This window comes from Sinohyriopsis cumingii, chromosome 14, assembly GCF_028554795.1.
Source record: "Sinohyriopsis cumingii isolate HCF-2022 chromosome 14, ASM2855479v2, whole genome shotgun sequence".
In the NCBI taxonomy this organism is placed as follows: domain Eukaryota; kingdom Metazoa; phylum Mollusca; class Bivalvia; order Unionida; family Unionidae; genus Sinohyriopsis; species Sinohyriopsis cumingii.
This window is the reverse complement of record NC_142974.1, coordinates 67,751,949-67,764,158: the sequence shown is the minus strand read 5'-3', so window position 1 is coordinate 67,764,158 and position 12,210 is coordinate 67,751,949.

The window sequence follows — 12,210 nt, the reverse complement described above, 5'->3', positions numbered from 1 at the left end:
GTGCTTGAATGGTTTATCACATGACGTCATACTGGGATGTCGTTATGTGTTGCCACAACCGAACCCCGAAACCTGCACACCGATGCCGGTGAGTGCTGTGGAAACCAGGTCGAAGAGTCGACAGACGAAAGCAAAGCCGATCGAAGTTACATCGATACCGGTGAGTAAAGTTCTTCCGGCTGAGGCAGCTGCAACAGGAAGATGCAACTCTGGCGCAGTTGCACAAACACGCTGCAGCGGGAACGGAGAAAAAAACTCCGAATGGCGTGGTGAAGTTCGCATACAAGAAGGGGATCTTGTATCGCCACGCCAGGAATGGTAACGAACACTTTAAGCAAGTCGTCGTGCCAAAGGAGAAGCGAGGTGAAGTGTTGAAACTCGCGCACGAGAGTCTCATGGGTGGACACATGGGAATTGCCAAGACGCGTGACCGCCTTGTCAAAGAATTCTACTGGCCAGGGGTCCAGGGAGACGTTAAACGATTCTGTCTCTCCTGTGACAAGTGTCAGAGAATGGCACCGAAAACGGATCATCGACCCGTCCCCTTGGGGAGTACACCCCTTATCGATGAACCGTTTAGACGCGTCGCGATGGACTCGATCGGACCGATAAAACCCGCGTCGTCGCACAGAATATCTTAACGGTCGTAGATTACGCTACACGCTATCCGGAGGCCGTCGCTCTGCGTAATATTGATTCGGAAACCGTCGTGGAAGCGCTGTTTGGGATTTGGTCAAGAGTCGGAGTGCCCGACGGGTTCCTGACCGACCAAGGGACACAATTCATGAGTCGCGTGATGGCAGAGGTAAACCGACTGATGTCGATTAAACATCTTACGACTACACCGTATCACCCTCAATGTAACGGGCTGGTCGAACGGTTTAACGGGACATTGAAGAACACGCTCAAGAAGCTGTGCGAAGGCCGCCCTAAACATCGGGATGGATACATTCCTGCAATGCTTTTCGCATATCGGGAAGTACCCCAAGCGAGTTTAGGGTTTTCTCCCTTTGAACTCTTCTACGGGAGGACCGTACGTGGCCCAATCGCCGTACTGAGACAACTATGGACAGACGATCACGCTGTGGAGGAGGTATGCACTACCTACCAGTACGTCGCGGACTTGCGCAACAAACTGGAGGAAGTTTGTTCCCTCGCACAGGAGAACCTCAAGCTAGCGAAGGCGCGTCAGGCGAAAAATTACAACAAGCGCGCAAAACCACGGCAGTTTGAAGTGATGGACAGGGTGTTGTTGCTGCTGCCCCAAGAACTCAACAAGTTGCAAGTTTCCTGGAGGGGTCCATACGTTGTCACCGAGAAGGTCGGAGGTCAAACCTATCGGATACGGCTACCAACGAAGGAGAAATTGTACCATGCCAATCTCCTTAACATATACCGGGAAAGAGAGACCCTCAGCGATTTTGTTATCTTCACGATAATCACCGAGGACACCGAAGGCGATACGGAAGGTGCCAACCCTGTTCCGAGCTGTCCGTTAACGAGGGCTGAGACACCCTCGGACGTGGAGTGCGACCCCATGTTGACTGCGTTACAGCGGGAAGAGATTGAGACGTTGCTGGCCGGGTATTCCGATGTGCTTACGGAAATACCCGGGAGAACGTCACTTGTCGAGTTCGGGTTAAAGCTGGTTGACCACCGGCCAGTCCAACGGAAACCCTACCCCTTTGCCCCACGCAAAACGACAAGTCATAAGGGAGGAGATCGAGCAGATGATTGCCCTTGGAGTAATCGAACCCGCCGACTCTCCGTACAGCCCTCCGGTAGTCCTAGTGCAGAAGAAGGATGGCACCCATCGGTTTTGTGTCGACTACCGGAAGCTGAATCAGGTGACAGAATTTCAAGTCCAAAGGTTACCTGATCCGGAACATATTTTGCTTCTGTCTCGAAAGCGAAATATTTCTCCGAGCTGGATTTGTCCAAAGGCTATTGGCAAATTCCGGTAAGGGAGGAGGATAGGGCAAAGCTCGCTTTTGCTACTCCCGACGGGACCTACCATTGGTTAGTCATGCCGTTCGGGGTACAGAATGCGCCCAGCGTCTTTAGTAGGATGATGCGGAAGCTGTTGGAACCCTTGCGCGATAGGGGTGTCCACAACTTCATGGATGACCTTTTGTTAGCACGTGGGGTAAACACCTCACTCTGTTAGCTGACGTTTTGGAACGGCTACATCAGGCGGGATTGACAGCTCGCCCTTCCAAAAGTCGGAGCTTTACCTCTCTCTATCACTAATTTCACTTCCTACAAAAACGAGTCAGGGTGGGAATTCCTTAGTAATTCGAATAAATATTGGGAGCACCCCACCCCAACGTATAACAGTGAGTCACATAGAACTTCACACCAGCAAAACTCACTTTTATATATATTAATTGTCAAATTTTCATCAGTGAGTCTGTCAAAGAATTTCCGAAGTGTCTCTAAGTGATCTTTCCGAAGTCGTTGTTGATTATGACGTCATCGATGCAAGCATCGCGATTACCTAGTCCAGATTTAATCAAATTCATTAAACGTTGTAGTAGTCACGGTACTAATTCAACTCCCACAGTAAACATATGGAAACACCATCATATTCAAAATTCAATAACTTAAAATTTCTTGGTGCTGATGATCAGACTTCCATGTCTCCATGCACAACTATCCATTGTGCAAGCTTTTGTGTGAACACCATATGACCCGAGGCATTTTTTTATCTACATGTGCATGAAACACATGTTATTGATTCTGCACCAAATGAATGAGGTGCTACTTTCATTATCGTATTCCCAAGTCAAGCGTGTAAAACTATTAAAACTGCATCAATAGAATTGTGTCTATATTTTTTTAAATTACAGATACGATAAGCTCTCAAAAGATATTTTTACTAAAATTTTAATTTTCATTATTAACCAATTATGGACCACCAAACCCGTAAATATTCTATTATTTGTTCACCCATTTCATGACTGGTTCACAGTTCTTACGTATAATTAGTATCGTGTGTCCTGAAAAGTACGAATCAAACCTTTTTATCCCAAAAGGCATCTTTTTATATTGATGAAGTCCATCTCGATTCATGGGTACTTACATTTCCTTTTCCCTTTTCGTCAGCAGAATTTGCTAAATCAATGCAGTCGTCAATTCTTGGCATTAAACGTGTTTTGGTCACCCTATTGCCTTTTTATAGACTGCGCAACTGCGAAAAAATTACCTGGTTTCGGTACAAGAAAACATGGTGAACCACAGCCACCTTTATTCGGTTCTATTGTCCAGCAAAATACTAAATGTCATTTTTCAACCATTTCTGCTTGAGAGGTACATCGCGTGCAGAGGTTGTTTCACAGGCGTGGAATCTACAATTTCAACGTCATGGTAGATTTTGTATTTTTACCAGTTGGAACATCTGAAAACAAGTTCTCACATTCATGTATCACCTGTATTTATTTCTTCTTTTCTTGTTGCTATAGATGTGAAATTTTCTGTTCCAGATAATTCATAATTTCTGCATTCTGAAGATTGGTTATACCAAAGTCGTTACATTCAGATTACATTCCATCGCTTAAATCCTCACGGTGTGGGACAGATACAACTAAACTGATTGCACAAATAACCTGACGATCTCTCTATATATACTGCTTTAACAGATTTGTATGGCAAAGCTGTTTTTGTTTTTGCGTGCCAGGAGTATTGATGATATCATTCAAATCACGCACCTTCTTTTCAACTGTATAAGGACCATTGTAATTAGAAAAGTATTGTGTGGTATGGGCAAGACAGCCATAACTCTATACCCAAGCTGAATACTCCTTTCCTTTGTATTTTTGTCATGCCTTAATATCATTTTTGACTGAGCAGAGTGCCGATTAGTTCTTGCTACTTATCAATCTTTTAACAACTTGTAATTAAAATTAGAAAACTAATCGAGAAGATTCATTTCTACATCTTCATTTAAAAGACGTTTCTCCATTAACCACTTCAATGTTCCACGGACAGTATATCCAATACATAGTTTAAAGAGACTAAACCCTAAAGTTTCTTGAACTGATTCCCTAACAGCGAACAACAGTAAGTAAACACCTTCATTCCAATCTTTTCCAGTATCAAATAATCATATGTTGTGGCTTTCAGGGTGATAGGCAAAACACATGAATTGTTCGATGCCTAATTCATGCATAACTTTCTGGAAAATTCCAGACTTAAAGTTTGACTTTTGATCAGATTGGACAGATTCGGGCATGCCAAATTGAGTAAAAGTCGTTATCAAAGCTTTCACTATTGTTTTAGTTTTAATATTCCTCAAACGAATTGCCTCAGCGAACCTTTGTAGATGCATACATTGTGATCGTTTTCCCGTTCGACGACAAGTGATTGTCGTTTTTTATCCTGACTAAAGAAAATGAGTAGTTAAAAGACGCTCACTGTGATCAATACCTTCTGAATGATCCAAACGAGAAATAAAAATGACCTCATCAAAAGCCTAACCAATAATTTTGTCAGCTAAACTAGTAATTTCATGATCAATATCATTCTCAAGAGCAACAGGCTTTGAAAATTTAACAATTAATATATTTCCTTAGAATACAAAGTGAAAATGCCAAAGGGGAACTTACGGTATTGAGAACTAAATCCCAAATAATCCTAGAATTACTGACACATATCCGTATAATTAAAGTCTGTATAAACTTTAGAAGAAATCGAACTTAAATAAAGGTATATATTTAAAGGTATATATGTAACTGTGGTGGTCCGCATAATGATGATGTACCAACAGAGTTTTCTTGGATCACAACATTACAATACAATAATTAAATCTTTATTTGAAATGTCAAGATGAATTTCAGTCTCTATTTCTAAGCACATATGACCAGTTTTCAAATAAACAAGATTTATATTTTAAAATAAGACGTAACAAGAGACCATGGATAATGGTCAAAAGTGCATTATTCTAGAAGGATCTTAGTTATAATTATGAAGTCCATCACCAGAATTACAATAAAGTATATTATTATGTATATTTGATTTAATTTATATTTTAATTAATTTAATTATTTGTTTGTTAGTTTTAATATTTTTAATTCCAATACATGCTATTGTAATGTTATTTTCTTTTTACTGGATGTGACATTTTCCAGAATTTCGTTTTTCAGACATTCAGTTCAGTTTTTCGTAACACTAATAATGGAAACTTTGTATCTAATGATGACCTAGTTCCTGATCTTGATTCATAAGTTGAAGTAAACAACCTTTATAATTTTTTAAAAATATTCTTTCTTAGAGCAGATTCATGAAGTGAAATCGAGTCCGTACTTGCAGTACGTGACAAATACCATCTAGTAATTATTTTAAACTCTGGTTTTACTAGATGATTAACCCGCATCCGGGCATCTGTTTTGCGCAGTAGCAGATTTAATATTAATGTATTGAAAATATTTTTATTTTTGCCTTAGCACTCGAGAAGTCAAAATGTTTATTTTCTGTGACCAGTTTGAACTGAATTTTTATTTTTTCTTTGAATTATGTGGATTCTAAGAGATTGTTTTCCCCTGGAAACACTTGTGCTCGAAATTAATTCTTGGACAATGACAGTTATCGAAATTTACAAAATTCAAACACTGGAATATTATTTTGTGAGATTCAACAAACAACTGTTGACACATCAGTGCTACACTGACCACAACATACGTCATCGCCCTTCATTTTGGATTTCATCGTGATTCGAACTCAGTTTCATTAGAACATTTTATTAATAAGACTTCTATTTTTTAATTCTTGATTATTCTTGAATTATTTTTGGATTCGATTCGTAAAACTGTAAGTCATTTTTCTATTTTTACATTGTTCTTCTAGGGAAATAAATTATTTGTTAAATTGTACAAAGTTTGCTGTCTTCACTCTTTTCTTGTTACTGTTTAAAAGAGTCTAAACAAGTAACATTATGACAATCATCACGTAGTCTTGCTTTACAAAATTACAATGTCCCTTGAACGAGGGGTCTGTTCTTGGACATGTTCTCTTCATTCTGTACACTCAATCGCTCTCAAGTGTCATAGATCATCATCCAGTGTCTCATCAACTGTACGCTGACGACACGCAAATATACAAAACTAGCCACCCAACTGAAGTTGATGCTACCATCCAAGGTGTAGAGAGGTGCATTTCTCATGTGAAATCATGGATGACTTGTAACAAGCTGCAGATGAATGATGATAAAACTGAGGCCATTCTGATCACAACACAAAGACTTTCTCATTCACATCCTTTACGCCAACATTAAATTCACACAATCAGTACGAAACCTAGGTGTTACTCTGGACAGTACTCTCACATTGACCCAACATGTCATGAACATATGCAAGGCTGCATATCTTGAGCTGAGACGCATCAGCTCAATTCGCAAATATCTTTCAGTTGATGCCACTAAAACACTTGTGTGTGCATTAGTACTTTCAAGACTGGACTATTGTAACTCAATTCATACTTAGAATACCTCGATCACAGCACACATCCCTGCTGGCTCTGTACCCTACACTTGATATCCATTCGATCCAGAATCAAACACAAAATTTGTTCTCTGTGCTACATCTCACTGTCGGACTCTAGTCCAACATACCTATCTGACCTCACTCTTGTGTACACACCAGCAAGATACTTACGCTCCTCTTCTGACAATCGTATACTCATTATTCCAAGTATGAAAACAAAGTCATATGGACAGCGTTCTTTTACATACCAGGGCCCAGTGACGTGGAATGAATTGCTCACTGAACTTAGACACAAAGACACCGTGATCACATTCAAGAGGGCTCTCAAAACTCACTTATTTCGACAGCAAGAACAAACTTAAAGACCGAATAATGTTTTCTACCTGAAATATTCTCAGCATGTTTTTAATTTTTTTTTAAATGTTTTTTTTTTAATTTTTAAAAAAAATGTTTTTCTAATTTCATGTTTGTTTTTGTAATAATATTATTATGTTTCTTATCTTATAGGTGTTGTCTAAAGTTGTAAAGCGCTTAGAGCTTCTAAAGATAAGGCGCTATATAAGGTCCACACTATTATTATTATTATTATTATTATTATTATAATCCTCACTCTGAACGTGTTTACCTAAACTATCATTGATTTAGGACAACGGCAACTACTAGATACAATGTTTCCTTACCGACAGCATATAATGAAATAAAAAGAAAATTAAAGACAATTTTTAAACAAATCCGTGCAAATTAAATATACATAACAAATTTGATTCTTCCTATTATATAAACCCCATAGGTAAACGTTTTTTTTTAATGTGCATGTGTATGGCAGACACATAAAATTAAGAAAACCATTAGTCTTACTATTAAAATACGTGCATTTATTCAGTTATCTACATCTATAATATATAAATGTGTGAACATTTCTTGCAAAGCAACATTCTTTCTTATCATTTGTAGGCTTTTCATAAGTGTCGAATTTTATCATTACATGTGCTTAGAATTCCACCCTAATTAGTGCAGTGCAAACTTGTTTCCCAATTCTGTTAATACATATCAATGTATAAAATTGATGATCGGGATAAGTATCAAACCATTAATTAACTTAGAGCGTGATGATGGTGAATAAAAAATAAAGCACTCAATAGCTAGTTAATGAATTTAATTTTACTTCATTATGTATTTCATAAATTTCAATCTATGTATTATTGTTCACAATAAAATATTTCTTTTAATTTTGATATAACTGATCTACAGCCAAAATGCTTCCAAACTAAATGTAGTCAGACGTTATTTATTCTTGCTCACTGAGAACGAAAATAATGCTTAAATGTGTTGATTGGCTCTAGTTTTAAGGATACGATACTGGGTATACGACCCTTGACTAAGGAATAGCGGACGATAAGTGAGTTATCAAGGAAAGGACTCTCAATTTAAACCAGAAATGACTAAAATGCGTTCTTGACAGGACATTACTTGCTTTTTATTCAAAACAATGAATGATGAAATCCGAAGATGGCATTGCGTCAGACACGATACGAATCGCATCATGTTATTCCTAGAAGTCATGGATGATGCAGTCATAAGTAAGCTTACATCACTCTGCTAAACAAATTGCCCAATATCAACCCTAGAAATCATAAGGTGTCGTACTCTCTTATTTATCAGTGATCGATTTTGGAAAGGGACACAGTTCTGTTTAGCCAAAGTGAGAAGTGATCTCTCGTACATCACAAAAGCGCAGTATAACCACTAAGAAAACCTGTCACCTTAATTTACGCTGGAACACTTGTGCGAAAAATCTTTGTCAGTGGTTGAACAGGAAAAGGAAATCTATGACTTTTGCAGTGCCAATGATTCGGAGAGATATAACAGATGATATTAGCAATTGTTACTTCTTATTGGGGTCTCCAGTTGGGAAAGGTGTGTCAAAGAAGAAACGTGGACTGTGCATTATCTAAACATTCCATCAGCTATACACGCAGTATCCCACGGAGAAGGATTGCCAATACCTGATGCAACTGAATCATTCTCACTTGAATCAGGCGAGTAAGAGGAGGAGGATGAAATTTCTAGTCCTGAACCATCAATGTCACATGATCCATATTTTTTCCATCCTCCTCCTTTGAACCACATCTCATAACATAAGGTGAATTGAATGACCGTATCATGGATTTGGAACAATCCAGGTGTAGCGCAGAGCTGTTGGGATCCTGACTGCAGCAGTGGAAACTCTGTTTTGCTGCATAATGGCAATATTTTGCCATCAATTCCAGTTGCGCATGCAGTCCATATAAAGGAAACCTATGAAAACATGAAACAACTTTTGATGTGCATAGACTATGACGAACATTAGTGGCAGCTTTGTGGCGATTTGAAGGTTATTGCTCTCTTGATTGGTCTACAGACAGGATTCGCAAGGTATTGCTGTTTTCTCTCTGAATCGGATAGTCGTGCGAGAGATTCATACTACATTAAGAGACATTGGCCACTGCGACAGTCATTGGAGCCTGGAGGAAATGTTTTCAGCATCCACCACTTGTTGAATCAAGGCAAATGTTGTATCCAACCCTTGCACATCAAGCTGGGCCATGAACAAAACATAAGCAGCTTTCAAGTATCTCCATGGAATCTTTCCACGGTTAAGTGATGCTAAGATAAAGGAAAGTGTCTTTGTTGGTCCTTCGATTCGTGTACTTCATCGAGGTGATGCATTTAACCGAGCACTGAGTGGCAAGAAAAATACGACATGGAAAGCCTTTCCATTAGAGGGAAAAACTATCTCGTATACGACAAGGCAGATAATTACTTGGAGTTGGTTGAAAACCTCCAAAAGCCTCGGTTGCAACATGTCACCAAAGATACATTTTGCACTCTCATCGAGACTTGCTCCACTGATCCGCGGAGCAGTGATCGACGAGCACAGTGAGCGATTTGACCAGGTCCTTTCACACTGGAGAAACGCCATGATATCAAATGGAGCCCATCATTGGTTGCAGACAATGACAAGACATTCATTTAATGAATACAAGAGACAAGCCAAGGAGCGGAGTAAACACTGAATAAGGACTAATCTTTGTAGTTATATATACATAATAGTTTTAGCATTTTGTTTAATAATACATTTTACTTATGTAGCCCATTTGCTGTTTCTTAAAGTGCTACATAAACAGGACAAGTAAAATATTATGTTAAGTAACCATAAACACATGAAAAGACCTATGTTTACAGCTTATGATTAAAACTATTCTGTCTACACAATATACATAGACGTAAAATGGAAAAACCTAAATATCTTGGAACTCGTAGGCAATAAGTTGTTTCAACTGTTTTATTTAATTCAGCCCTTCAAACTCCATAATAAAAAGAACATTTTATATCTCAAGCGGACAAAGTCGAAAAATTATAGATAAGTGTATCCTGTATTTAAATTCCTACTGACAAAATAGTATATGGACTCTTCGTACGAAGCTATAATATAAGGTGAAGATTTAGCGGCACGAGTCTCATGAAAATGTTACAAAACACCTGTTTATTCAAAGCTGACAAAACTTATGATAAACGGAACTATGTTTGGTTTTCATACCAATCCAATGAAGAAAGTATTATTTAAATATATGACATTCATTTATATGGGAAATGAATTAGCGGTTCGAATCATTGAGGCATTTCACTGTGTTGTAAGATTTAATGTTGATCAGAGTGTTGTGAACTTCTGATGTTACGACTCTAGGTTTTAAATTTTGTAACAAAAACGAAAGTAAGCTGAAACCAACAATTTTAAGTAATGTTTTGTATTTCTCTACAGTGCAAAAGAAAAATTCAAAATATATTTACAACCTTGCACGTTAAATTCCAAACAAGCCTAAATATCATATCACAGGTCCAGAAATATAGACAAATCCTGATAAAAGACAACCATGCAATCCATAATGTCTTTGACTATGTGCACACAATTTCAAACTAATATATTAATCCAAATGTCAAAGACCACTTTAGTAATCCCAATGAATATTTTAACTAAATAATTCTTCTCGAATTATATGTCAATAACACAAGTGAAAATTCAGATCGTGGATTCCCCCTGGCCAGTAATAAGTTATTTATCAAATCCCTATTTATACAAGTTACACTTTTCCATGATATGCATCATATCAATGGGAAATTCCAACCTAATTGTAAATACGACTGAGTCTAGAATGTTACGAACTCAGTGCTATGCAAACATTCTATTTACAATTTATAAAGTCCAGTAAACAATTAAATATACATAACAGGGGGAACAATGGGAACAGTGGCAATTCAATTAATTGAATTAAAGATCGGAAGAGAGAACTAGAGAGATTGAACAACGTGTGCTTAGGGACAGAGGTTTTGTACAAAGGTACCGAATTAGCGATAGTTTTGAACAACTCAGACCTATACAAATATATCCATCAATCAAAGCAATTCCTTTCTGCATCCATTCGTATATAAGTAAAATATGTTCATACACAGAGTCAAATCATTCATATTTGTAAATAAACATACATACATGTTACTGGAAGACATCGACATTGTAAGAACACATATAGTTGCTGGAAAATACCATTATAAACAATACACGCGAAGCTACCGGCCTATCTAAGTGCATTCCTATATATATATATATATATATATATATATATATATATATATATATATATATATATATATATATATATATATATATATATTTACCGATTTGCACTAATGACAGCATGTATGGTGTGTGTGCCATCGAATATATACATTAGTTTTAAGCTTTATTATAATAAATGTATGTTCGATGGGAAATGAACTAAGTGTCCAGTTGCTGGTGATGCTCACGTTTTCCGATCAATAAGCGTCCAGCAGCAGGGAGGGAGAACGGAGGACTTTTAATACGGTATATTTATGAAAACTAAGGCTTATACGAAAATGAAGAAGAAAAAGAAAGAAGAAAAAACCAACGCCGATAACGTGAAACCAAAGCCTCTAAGTTTCCGAGAGTCAGTCTCTCTTACGGCTTAGTTGTTTTTGTTACTTTTTTTGCGTCAGTGTTTTTTCATGTATACACAGCGTTTACCCACCGTGATACATATCTGTGGCAGCGCCCTCTCTGCTGCTATCAATTAATTATTTTTATCAAGATCAATTCGATATCGCGTCCGTGGATCATGCAATTTTATTGTTATGAAACCATACGCGGTTAACTCCACTTTGCTAAATAAATTTTTAAACCGATTATAATCCATATCACCGCGGCACCAAGTCTGATAAATATTTCTTATCGTATTCTTATTAACTCCGTTAAACACAGCAAAAACATTACAGTTATCCCTGATCACTTTAGGCATTTCTGTATACCGCTGAGTACATAAAATCACATCGGTGTTTTTATTTCTTCCTCGGAAAAATATTCCAGCAGGATTTAATTGTTTGTCCAATATCACATCATCGCACAGGACTAAATTGTTGAAGTCGTCAATATCAGTAATAAAATCGCGCTCGTTGAAGTCTTTAAGTATATTGTAACATCGTTGATCATCGGCTGACGGAGATATCAAATACAACTAATCCCATTTCATCCACTTCATTATCAAATTAAGTAGAAATTGTGTTTTACCAGAGCAAGACGGTCTTATAATAATCATTCGAATATAATTTAGCAACACTGGATAATGCTTGACCGGTTCGCGCTTTTTTGTTGCCGAGAAATCATTGACAGCCATGTTATAAA